The sequence below is a fragment of the Sciurus carolinensis genome, chromosome 15, assembly GCF_902686445.1.
Source record: "Sciurus carolinensis chromosome 15, mSciCar1.2, whole genome shotgun sequence".
Lineage (NCBI taxonomy): Eukaryota > Metazoa > Chordata > Mammalia > Rodentia > Sciuridae > Sciurus > Sciurus carolinensis.
The window spans coordinates 12519021-12531363 of record NC_062227.1 but is presented as its reverse complement, the minus strand read 5'-3'; positions in this window follow the sequence as shown (position 1 = coordinate 12531363).

The window sequence follows — 12343 nt, the reverse complement described above, 5'->3', positions numbered from 1 at the left end:
AAAGGACTGAATAAAAAGGAGAATTTTTAACTCCCATGAAGGTAATTGCAAACCCAAATTAGAGGCAGCATCACAGGCAGGAGCTGGGCCACCGAGACACTGAGTCACACTTGTGGGAAGTACTAGTGGGTTACATATTCCGAGGGCTCGGAATCATCACTCCTCCCGATCCCTCCTCCACCCTCCGCACCACGCTCCTTCCCACCTCTTTGGCCTGCGTTTCCCGAGGGGTCCCGGCACAAACGCACGTTGTGTGGAAGAGGAAGCTGCACAGCCAGCCGTATTGGGGCTGGCAAGTCCCCCTCCCAGTGGAAGGCAGAGCTGTCAGCCTCCTTCCGGGAATTCTGCAAAGGAGCCCGCAGCCTGAGACGTGGTAAGAGGGCAGCAACTTCCTGGAGCTCAGATGACGGCGTGCCTTGAGCACGTGTTCCGGTTACAGAATTTGCTCATCCAGATGAGCTTAGGACACAGAAAAGGATGATGATTCCTCCCATGTATCCCCAGCACTTCTAACTGTGGCTTTCACTCATTCTTTTTCCTACCAATGAATGCATTTCACCTTGGAGAGAATTCCAAGGAAAAATGGAATTTTTCCATTTAGTGAACTCCTAGATTAATGGAAGACATTAATATTGCTGTTACTGTGAAATCATATTTATAATCACATATTTTATAGTCAAAGTGCTATTTGTGAAAAGTCGTTAACTAAATGGCTGTATGACCTCTCATGAGAGGTTGCACTGTAGTTCAGAAAGTATTTATTCCTCTTGCCACGCCCCTGACCCCACTCTGGAATGCACATTCCTGTCACAGTGGGCTAAGTCCCTTGCTTTGGCTGGTTGGAATTTGCGTGAAGGTGGGATTGCCTGTCCAAGCAAAGAGGGAAACAGCGTGCTCATTTGGGGTTACTCTGGGTTCCCACTGAATGAGATCCATCCCAGATAGTTGTTCTTGAGCATGCAAATGGAGGAGAATAAGATCTCTGCCCACCTGCAGCCTACGTAACTGCCAAGACTACCTCACACCAAGGAGTGAAAAATAAAGAAATTCTGATTGTGTTTGTTGCCAGAGCAAAAGGTCACCGACACTCTTACTTCTTTGCTCATTGACTTACACTATCAGATGGGTTTTAACTTTACTGATCTCCAATTGGCAATTACATCAGCTAGCTACTGCCTTAATAATGCTGCATAACAAGCGATCACAGCAGTCACCAGCCTTCATTACTATGTGTCTCTATGTTAGGATAACCTAACATAGGCTGGGTTTGGCTGGGGTAATTGTCTGGGGGAGTTCTGTACCATGGGTCTGATGCCCAGTTTTGGGACCAGCAGGTTATCCCAGGTGTGTTTCTCTCGTGACAAATCCAGTGGCACCAGAGTCCACTGTTACTGCATTTTTCAGTCCTCCATTTGTGCTGTGATAACATGCCAAGCTACACGACACTAACTGACCACAGAGGTCCACTTCTGACTTAGCGATGAAGGGAAAGAACTCAATATTTTTTAAAACAATCTAACTTATCACACTAATTACTCCTAATAGTTTACAGGGAGGATTGTGTTTTTCTTTTATGGTCTGCTTTCTCTTTCCAATTCCAGATCAAAGGAAGTATACTAAAAAGTCGCTCAGCCTGTCCATGGGCTGCCTGCAGAAGACCACCACCACTGACCATTTGTATGATGTGACCACATGTGACCTAATTAACTGATCATTTCCTACATTACATATTTAATATCTTTCAAGCAAAGTGGAACATGTTGAACTTAGGACCATGACATAAATCTGTGTGGGTCTCATTTCATATCATAAGTCACCTGTGGTTATGGAGAACTTGAAATGTGACTATTGAAAAAAGAAATGCTTTCTTGATATAAAGTGTATGCTGGATTTCAGGCTTTGTATCAAAATGCAAAGTATATCGTTAATAATTTTATATTGGTTACATGCTGAAATAAAAATATTTTGGGTATACTGTGCTAAATGAAATATAATACTAAAGTGAACAGCTGATGGAGTAGCTCAGTCGTAGAGTGCTTGCCTAGCATGCACGTGGTCCTGGGGTTGATCCCCAGCATAAAAAGATAAAATGAAATAAAAAATATAAAATTAACTCACCTGATGAAGTCACAGAGGATGATAAGTAAGGACTCCTGAAAGTCTTCCCCTCCATCAAATCAAGGAGGCAAAAATCATCAGAACCTACTTTCTCAGAACTCTGAAAATTAACCAAAGTTTACAACTAATTTGCTCAGTTATTTTAAAAAAACAAAAAAGACATATCCCAATTTTTAATGTAGGTTTTGTGGCATTTTAACTTGCTTTATTCTCTCTCTTCCCCAGCACCAACAGGCATGCAGGCATGGTAAAAGCCATCCGATCAGCCATCCCTGGAGGAGACAGAATGGAGGTCTGTCTGGTGGTGCTCTTGAAGATCCCATGCTCAAGACTTCTCTCTATTGACCTGACTTGAAGCTTATATGTATCCCCTTTCCCCACAGGAGAGACAATTGGAGGTAATCATTGAGCATCATGTCTGCCTTCTGGGAATCTACGGGGGTTGTGGACAGGCTCAGGAAAGACCTAACAGAAAGCCCTGGGCATTTACTTGTGAATGGCCTTAAAGTTCTGTTTCAGCTGGAAGCAAAGATCCAGGCCAAGCTGTCACCCAGCTGGATGCCAAAGGGCAGATGCCTCAGTGTGCACCCAGAGTCCCTCCACAAAGACTGGGGCTCCTGGGAAAATCTCTGTTCAGTTATAGCTGGCCCCTAAACTTAGAGCACAGACTTCAATGACCAAACATGACATTGAATAAATACAGACCTTAGAGACCTTAGGGGAATCATTCAGAAAAGCCACCAAACAAACAAAAAACACCACCAATGAAAAGCAGCAGAACACATCCTGGGGTAAGGGAAGACTGACTTTTGTAGCTGCCACACAGTATTATCTAAAATGTCCATTTTCCCATGAAAAATGTGATAGAGGAAGAGAAACAAGAAAGCATGGCTCACATGCAGAAGGGAAAGATGTCAATAGAATGAGTCCCCAAGGAAGCCGAGACACTGCGACTGTTAGACAAAAACTTCTCATAAAACCATTTTAAGTGCGTTGAAAGAACTACAGGAACCACATCTGAAGAAGGAAAGTATGAAAATGATGTTCACCCAGTAGAGAAAACATATCCTAAATATCACCAAATAGAAAGGCCGGAATTGAAAAGTACAAAACTGGAAAGTTCACTGGAAGAGCTTAAAAGCTGATTTTAGGAAATAGAAGAATGGAGGATGTGAAGATAGGTAAACAGAGATTATCCCTTCTGTGGTAGAGGGAAAAAAAGGAGATAAATTAACAGTTTCAGAAACTTGTGACATACCCTCATGTGTAGATTCAGAGGCACACAATGGGATTTGGAACTAGTTGAAAACTCCCCAAATTTGGTAAAAAACATGACTAGGAGTGAAATTAGCTCAAAGAAAGCCACACTTGGACACATCATAACCAAACTAACAAAGAACAAAGAGAATCTTAAAGACAGCAAGAAAGAAGTGACTCATGACACACAAAGGAACCTCTATAAGATGAATGACTGATTTCTCATCATCGACCATGGTGGCCAAAAGGCACTGGCATGCACAGTACTGAAGGAAAGGGGGGGAAAAACTGTCAGTGAAGAATTTTACCTCTAGTAAATCTATCCTATGAAACAAAGGGGAAATAAAGACAACCTGAAATTTTAAAATGAAAAAGAAAAATCCAAGGGGTTTGTCACTAACTGACCTTCTCTACAACAAATACTTAAGGAAATATGTCAGATTGAAAAGGAGGGAAACTAGACAGTAACTCAAATCCAACACCAAGAAAAAAAAGCAGAGGTAAAGAAAACTACATAGGTAAAAACTTTTTAAATAGCTTAAAGAATTTTTGTTTTGTAATCCTTTTTTTTAAAAAATCCAATTTCAAAGACTACTCCAGAGAAGTGATACTTATAAATCTTGGTTTATGGGCACAATGTGTAAAGATGAAATCTGTTAACAATAATAGCATGGAGGTGGGGGCAGGGAGGAGCACAGACATATAGGAAGAGGTTCTTATGTACCAATTTCCTTTGTCCCATTTTTGGTTGCTATCACAGAATACCTGAGGCGGGTTAAGTTATCAAGAATAGAGTTTTATCTCTTGCTTTTTGGGGGACTGGGAAGTCCAACTGCATGGCACAGCATCCTGCCAGGGCCCTTTTGCTACATCAGAATGTGGTAGAGAATGCTGAGAGAACACAGGGAAGAGAGAAAAATCAAGTTAAGCTTATCTTATTATCAGGAGCCCTCCACTATAACTAACCCACTCCTGCAATAACAGGGATGGCACCTTCCTGACCTAATCAGTTCTTAAAGGTCCCACCTTGCAATAGGTGGTAATATCAATAAAATTCCAACATGAGTCTTGGCGGCAGCATCAAACCATAGCACTATTGAACTTAAATGTACATTGACGCAAACTCGATTGTTATCAATTTAGATGTTCCTCAAAAAGGAGAGCAGGGATCAAAGAGCACTGAAGGTTCTGGTCTACATGTTATGTGGCCATGTGGATGGTATTCATCTCCTGTTGCTGCTCTGACAAATCACTATGAACTTAGTGGCTGACAGCAACACAAATTTATTATCTTACAGTTCTGGAGATCTGAGCTCAAAACTTTGTCTCAGGATGAGACTGAAATTAAGGCCTTGCCAGGCTGCATTTCTTTTGGAGAACCTGTCAGGCCATCCATTTCCTTTCTTTCAGCAGCGTCTAACGTCTGTCTACACAGCCTCAGGTCACTCTGATCTCAGCTCTTTCCTTATGTCTCCTGACTTTACCTTCTTATAAGGATCCTTGTGATTTCACTTAGGGCACGCCAGGTAATCAGAGTAATCTCTTCATAGCAAGATCCTTCATTTAATCACATCTTCAAACTGTTTTTTACCATGGAAGGAAATTTTCTTTGTCCATTTGAGCTGTTAAAGCAAAATATCATAAACTGGGTAACTTGTGATTCATCAAAATTTATTTCTCACTGTTCTGGAAGCTGAGCTGTTGAAAAGCAGGGCCCCTGCAGACCTGGTGGCTGGTGATGGCCCATTTCCTGGGTCAGAGCACCTTCTGCTTCGAGGCAGCTCTCTGGGGCCTGTTTATGACACTAATCTCATTTTTGAGGTCACAGCCCTCCTGCATTCACCTCCTAAGATGATCACATTGGTGGTTATGTTGTCAACCTGTGAATCTGAAGCAGACACTAACATTCAGGGCTTAGCAGCAACATACTCATGAAGTTCCAGGGATGAGGAAGTGGGCATCCTGGGGGAGATCATGCATCCGACCACGCCAGGCCCCCGTGGTAACTGGGTCTCCTGGTATGACGCTGGAAGCACATACCAGGCGACCCCAGCACAACTCTGAGAACACTCCAGACAGGGTGTGGGGTGCTTGTATCTAACAAAGACTTGGGAGCTTATGTAATCAATGAATGCTCTGCTGTACCCACTCCAGATACCCAGAATCAGAATCTCTGGGCAAGTCACCTAGGCCTGCTGCCTTTTACCATCCTCTCACATGATTCTTAGGTGATCCTTGGGTTATAATTCCCCTCTGTGGGGGCCCTCTGTGGAGCCATAGGCAGCCCTAGAAGCTTAAGGAACTATACAGTGTCACCTGTGAGAAGCTTCTAGAATCCCTGGGACCCTTGATAACATTCAAAGTCCAGTCCCCTGCTCGGAGGAAGGCAGCGGAGGGCCTTCAGAAGGACTAGCCCCGGAGGAAAGGCTAGCAAACAATATGTACTTCCATGGAGTGCAGCAAGTATTGCCAAGGAAACCACACCTGCATAAGGGCTTTGCTTCGGGCACAGTTCTGATGGGAAATGAGTTTCTTCAGAGCCCAACTCAGACACCTAACAGAACTGCTTAGAGGCCAGTGTACACTTGAGCCGTGGAGCAAAGTTCTGAGCTTTCAAGGGTGGATTTATATCCACAGAACTTGATTGCTGAGGATCCTCTCTGATCTGATTCAAGATGATATCACCCAGGGTTGCTGTAATAGAAGCTATTAAAGAAGAAGATACACGAAGGGACCTCATGCCCATGATGAAAATTTGTGGCACCGTTAGACGATTTTTTTTTTTTTAAGAATTCAGCATCACATTCCAAAACTTGTGAAATTATAGGAAATGAGAGATGTCAGGAGCCCTGAGACCATCCAGTAGAACAAGCAACCAGCCTCGTACAGCCACATGGCAGGCAGTTCTTCAACCTTCTCTGACTCCATTTGAAAATGGAAACATGCTACCCTGTCTTCTGGACTCACATTGAGGTACCATGAAGATTAATGAGGACATGCAAGTTAACCAAGCAAAGTATGACGAGCAAAAGGTGAAAGAATGTGTCTCTAATTTTCGAAAATGAGAATTTATCAGGGATAAATTGGGAAAACTTTTAAAGTCGATGTGCTTGTTTCCTGGTTTTTGAGTTGGTCATGAAATGCGCATCGTTAAAAGTTGACAGAGACTCTCGAAATTGAAGTCTAATAGCAGCTAGAGGAAATAAAAAGGGTGATTTTTAAATCCCAAAGTTTAGCAAGAATTCTCATAAATATCCCTTTCATCCTTAAATACCCACCATGCAGAGACACTGCTGTGCTTCATTCTCATGCTTCGTGTAGACAGACAGCAGCTCACAAATGTCTCCATGACATGCTCGACCTATAAAGCTCCAAAGCAGCAGTGCCCTGCCACAGAAGAGAAGGAAAATCAGAAGCGAGGCCACAAGTTACCCATTTTTCAATTATCAGTCTAATCCCTTCTCTGAGCATCAGGTTAAAGGATGTTGCTTTCCCAATGGCCTGTGGCTTCAAACTATGAGTGAGACCATCAGAAAAAGTTGAACTTTGCTTCAGATGGCTGACTTCACTATTATTCTTGGTGGAAAAAGAAATAGCTGCTAATTGGGTATGCTTTAGAGATTAAGAATGGCATACATAAAACATCAGTAATAAGATGTGATAGCGTTGGTCACAATGTTAAGGGGTAGTGGTTTAAAATCCAGCACAGTAGATCTTGGACATCACACAAGAATCAGTGATAGAAATTCAGAGAGGCAAACTCTACTTCTCCAGGTCAAATTCTGAATGGTTCCTAGACATTTGAATGAATCAAAATACAGTTTTTAAAAAAGAATAATAATGCATGACAAGTAATACACATGAAATTCAAATTTTAGTGTCTTTACATAAGGTTTGGTTGGAATCCATCCATGTTCATTCATTGATGGCGAATCTATGCCTGTTTTCAGGCTACTAGGGAACAGGTGAGTATTGTGACTGAGACTGGACAACCCATAGAGCTGAAGACTTTTACCATCTCAGCTTTTACAGAAAAATAATGCTCTGATCACTGTTATAGGTGGTGGTCCTCAGCTTTAGCTGGACAATCAAATGTTCCTCAGAGAAGGTACAAGAACTAATCCTGGGCTCCTTCAGAATTGGGACGAATTGGTAGGAGTTTTCAAACTGATTGACCTGGAAGCCTAGGCCAAATGATGTCATCCTATGACTTCAAGCTTCCCACTCCATTCCCTAGGCCTTCTTCCAAACCTCCATGACTTCTGGTATCTCCTTCGCTGGGATTCTTACCATAGCAATGCCTTCCCAGGACACACACACACACACACACACACACACACATACATGTGCACACACAAAGCCCACTTACCTCTCAAAGTGCACTTGTATGTAGGCACATACATGTTGGTGCACATGTAAACTCACAAACATACATGCCACATGCATACATACATATGCACACACATGCATATTCTGGGATAATTGGATCTCAACAAAGTGGAAAGAAGATTCTGTTAAATAAAGGTTGTGGGTGCCTCATACAAACACCACAAGTTCTTTTCCTTAATGGAACCGCTCAAATCCTTGATCTTTAAAATAAGCCATTGCTCTTTGATCAAGATTGTGTTTTCAGATCTCAAGATGATTTTGAACTGGGTAATCCACTTTTGAACCTCTAGGTGGCAGCAGAAGTCCATAGTTGAAATGCTCTGTGTGTGTGTGTGTGTGTGTGTGTGTGTGTGCGCGCGCGCGCGCGTGCGCGCGTTGTGTCTGCTGTGAATGTGTGATTTAGGGGGAGCAGTGTGGTGTGATGCATGCAGTGTGTACGTGTGATGTGTTACACGTGTGTGAAACACAGGTATTTTAGGGGCGGGTTGGTTCCCAGAGATGCCACTTTAAGGAACTGCTGAGTTAGGAAGTGGGTCCTGAGAGGAGGGTGCCCCTCAGGTGAGAGAAGGAGGGATGGCCTTCAGCACCAGAGCAAGACAGACAGGGCTGGACCCTGACACATCGCCTCCTTACCCGGCTGCCCCTCCAGTCTTTCAATCCTAGTCTTCCCTGGTGGAAGCAGAGCCTTTTCTATAATGCACTTCCTGCCTGTGGACACCTCCTGCGCCTGGAGGGCTCTCTTCCTTTTCCCCGTCAGCCCCACTGGCCAGCTAAGGGGTCCATGTGTGCTGCCTCTTGGATCTGTTTTTATGGAGTCTCACTGTGGGAGGGGCATAAGCAGCCAGCCCTGTGACTGTCTCTCCCTTGTCCCATGCCGGCCAGGTGAGAATGCTGCCTTAACCACTCTCGAGAGGCAGTGGGCGATGAGGACTTGGCTGAGATTCTTTTAAGAACATAATGGAAAAATCTGGCTGTCATACTTTTGCCTGGGGACTCTGGTAAGAGTTCTGGAAGGCGGGTTGACGAAGTTCTCCCAGATTCAAAAGTCCTTTGGTTTGCAGACAAGGCCTGGGAAGCAGGGTGCAGGCACCTGCAGATGCGGGGACACAGGGAAGTTCCCAAGAGGATGCCTTGCTCGCTGCTTTATGGACCACCCAGAACTCTGCCTCCCCCTCTGTGAGATGGGACCCCATTGCATGGGGAGAGTTAAAGAGATGCTTGGCACGTGGGGGAAAGCTTTATAAGTAAAGCTCGGATACAGACGATCATGGTGACAGTGTTTCCTGAGAACCACGGTTCCAGTGCCCCAGACACCTGCTCTTTCCTCTCTCCCCACTAGCCCTGAAGAGCTCAGCCTGCACATGGAAACTCTGTGTATCTCTGCCAGTTGCCCATAAAGAACTGAAGGAAGTAGAGAAGATGGTATGTGCCCCCAGTCGGCCCCATGCAAGCGTCCCCTTTCCAATTTCCAGACTTTCAGGAGTTATTCTGCACGTCCCTGGCTGCTGGGGTGACCCCTTGGGCTTGTGGAAGGTGACACAAGGTAAACTCCCTGGCAGCTCTGACAGAGCTGGGTGTCAGCACTTGCTGGTTTTGATGGGAACGCAGAGGATCTTGCCCTGGGGTGGCCTTGGACTCCTATCTCTGGCTTGCTTTTGTTTGTTTCAGAGCCTGGGAGACAGTGCTGTGCTCATTCACCCACATTCTGGGCTGGGGCGCCCTGTGCCAGGGGTGCCCTTTCACCTTGGAATAAGCCTGTGGGTGCCAGTGTTCCTTCGGCTGAACCCTGGGGACGCTGCAAGATCCCATTCTCAGGCCAAACACAGCCAGGGCTGAGAAGGGGTCACCTTGGCTGGGCAGAGCCCCCTGGCTGCTCCTAGTGAACTTGACCTTTGACTTTATTTATTTATTTATTTATTTTGTGTGTGTGTCAGGGTCTGACATATCCAGTTTTATGTCACCGCAGCCACAGGTGAGAGACTCCAGTTTGGACAAGTCTAACTATACTGAACAATTCTCTTTGTCTCTAGAGTCTATTTGTAACCAAAGGGAATCTCGTGCTTTCAGGAAGTCAGTTCTTGTCTTCCCACCCTCCCAGTGACTGCCAATATGCCGAGACTTACTAAAACCAGCCATGGGGATTTCTTTTCAAGATAGACACCTGTCTACAGAAACTGTACTCAACTTCTCCACCCCTGGTAGAAGGCAGGAGCAGCCAGGTCTGCCACACAACAAGATGAGCAGTCCTGGATCTGAACTTTTTAAAAAGCTACCAGATTAGGTGTTGCTGGAGTCACGTACATCTCTTCCAAGGGGTTTCTTTGGTGACACGTTAACTATCGAGCAGAGCCTATTCTACCTCCTCTGCTCAAAGTCATTGTCTGAAAGGCACCAGATCTGCAAGATTTCTGAGTAACAGTTGGTATTAAATGAGACACAGCAGTTTTCAGTCTCCTGGATATGTCCTGGGAAACATACAGGTAAGTGTGAGCTGGAATACACACGGGATAGTTTATTAACGGAGTGAGCACCTTTCAGAAAAATCATAATTGGAATTTGAACAGAAAAAGATTCTGCTTCCTTCCCTCTTATTCATTCGTTTGTAACTAATAATGTGATTAACTCTAATAATGCATTAATAAATAACACTAGTATTCATGTGACTTAGGTCCTGCAAACTAACTCAAACAGAGGTGAGGAATGGTGGGCGGGAATGTCCCCAGTGCAGAGCAGAGACCCTGCTGTCTTCCCCAGTGCCACTCCTGGATGCCATTGGTTCAGTGACGCAGCAGACACTGGGCCTCCTGAAGGCATGGCCCTTGGGTTTCCCAAGTCATAGACCCAAGGGGGGACCTGTACCTATTCAAATGTTCAGAGGACATTTGCAGATTTGGCTTGATTTGAACACATTCCTATTCGCTGTCAAACAGTGTCTAAAGGAGAAATTTCACGCTGTTGAGGGTGTAGTCATTGTAAGTTACTAATTGCCACCGAAACAGACAGTACTCGTGCAACATTCTCAAGACCCTAATTGCTAAAGACCCTAGCATCTCTCTGTGATGCTTCCATGCCCAGCAGCAGGAGGGAACCAGGGAGGAGGCGGAGCTGGGGTGGGGCAGGTGCTGGGTAGCACCTGTCAAGCTTGTGCAGCCGGCTGCACTTACTGGTCACGGGCAGAGAGGAGCCGTTCAGGGCTGCTAGCTTAGTAATTTGTAGATAATGAGCTCCGGGTAGAGCCTGTGGGTTTCAGAGCATATGCTCTAACAGATGGGCTGGCCTCAGCAAGGGGAGGGGTGCACTTGGACCTGCCAATCACACACTTCCAGCTTCTGGAGGGAGCAAGCCTTCGGTAAAAAAAAGAGGTTGGATAGCAACTGAAAGTGCAGATCTGTTCAGGCTGACCTTGACCCTCAGTGATCTCAGTCTCCCAGGAGCCCGTAGGGCCCCTTGTCAGCCTTCGGATTGGTCCCCAGATGTTTCATGTGGGAAAAACTCTTCCTCTAGATTCATGGCTTTGCAAGTGAGGTCCTAGCCAGCAGCAGCACCTGGAGACTTGTTAGGATCTTGAATTGCAGCCCACCCCACACCTGCTGGGTGGAAAGCTCTGGGTGGGCCTCACAGTCTGTGTTGCAACAAGCTTTTCAGAGGCTTCTTAGATGTGCCAAGGTTTGAGATGCACCAGATGAGCTCATTATCCACTTAAGGATTTGCTATAGTTTGAATCTGGAATGTTCCCCAAAGTGTCATGTGTTAAAATCTTGGTCACTGGCCTGTGGCACTCTTGGGAAATGATGGAAGCTTTAGGAGGTGGGGCCTAGTGGGATGATTCTTGAAGGAGATACTGGGACCCTTTTCAAGAAGAGAGCCTCTTCCTCTTGCTTTTCTTTTGCTCTCCAGCTGCCATGAGGTGAACAGGCCTCCTTTGCCATGTGCTCCCACCATGGTGTGCTGTGCCACTACAGGTCCAAGCACCCATGCTCTGAAATCATGGGTCAAAGTAAACCTTTCCTCCTTATAAGTTAATTTTCTCAGGTATTTAATCACAGCAATGGAAAGCTAACCAGGACCAGAGTGAATTGCCTCCTCCTTTCTACCCTTTCTTCTTAGACCCAGAGCATAATTAGACACAAAATGTGATTCAAATAGACATTTTTGGAAGGACTATGGAAACAAAGGTGGGACCGCTGATATCATATCAGCTTCTCTCCTCAAATTTGGTTGCAGACTTAGAAGTTGTATTAAATCCCAGGAAGAGAATACCTCTGTATGGTTTTGTTTTATTTTACACACTCCTCTGAAGCAAGATAAAGTTTGGGGACCTCTCCTACAAGACTCCTTACTCTACTGTCATTTATATCTAAAAAGAACAAATAAAAAAAAAGAAAGTAAACATAAGCAAACATGCAAAATAAAAAAAGGAGTCAATCCTACAGAGCTATAAAGGTTTGCTTTCAGCTCAGCCTGGAATATATTTCATTTGAAACAGTCAAGATTAAACCTGCAGTTTTATAAACTTACCAATTAAAACACAAAGCAGAGAAAAGCAAAACAGAACACCAAACCCAGTTCTTACAGTTCT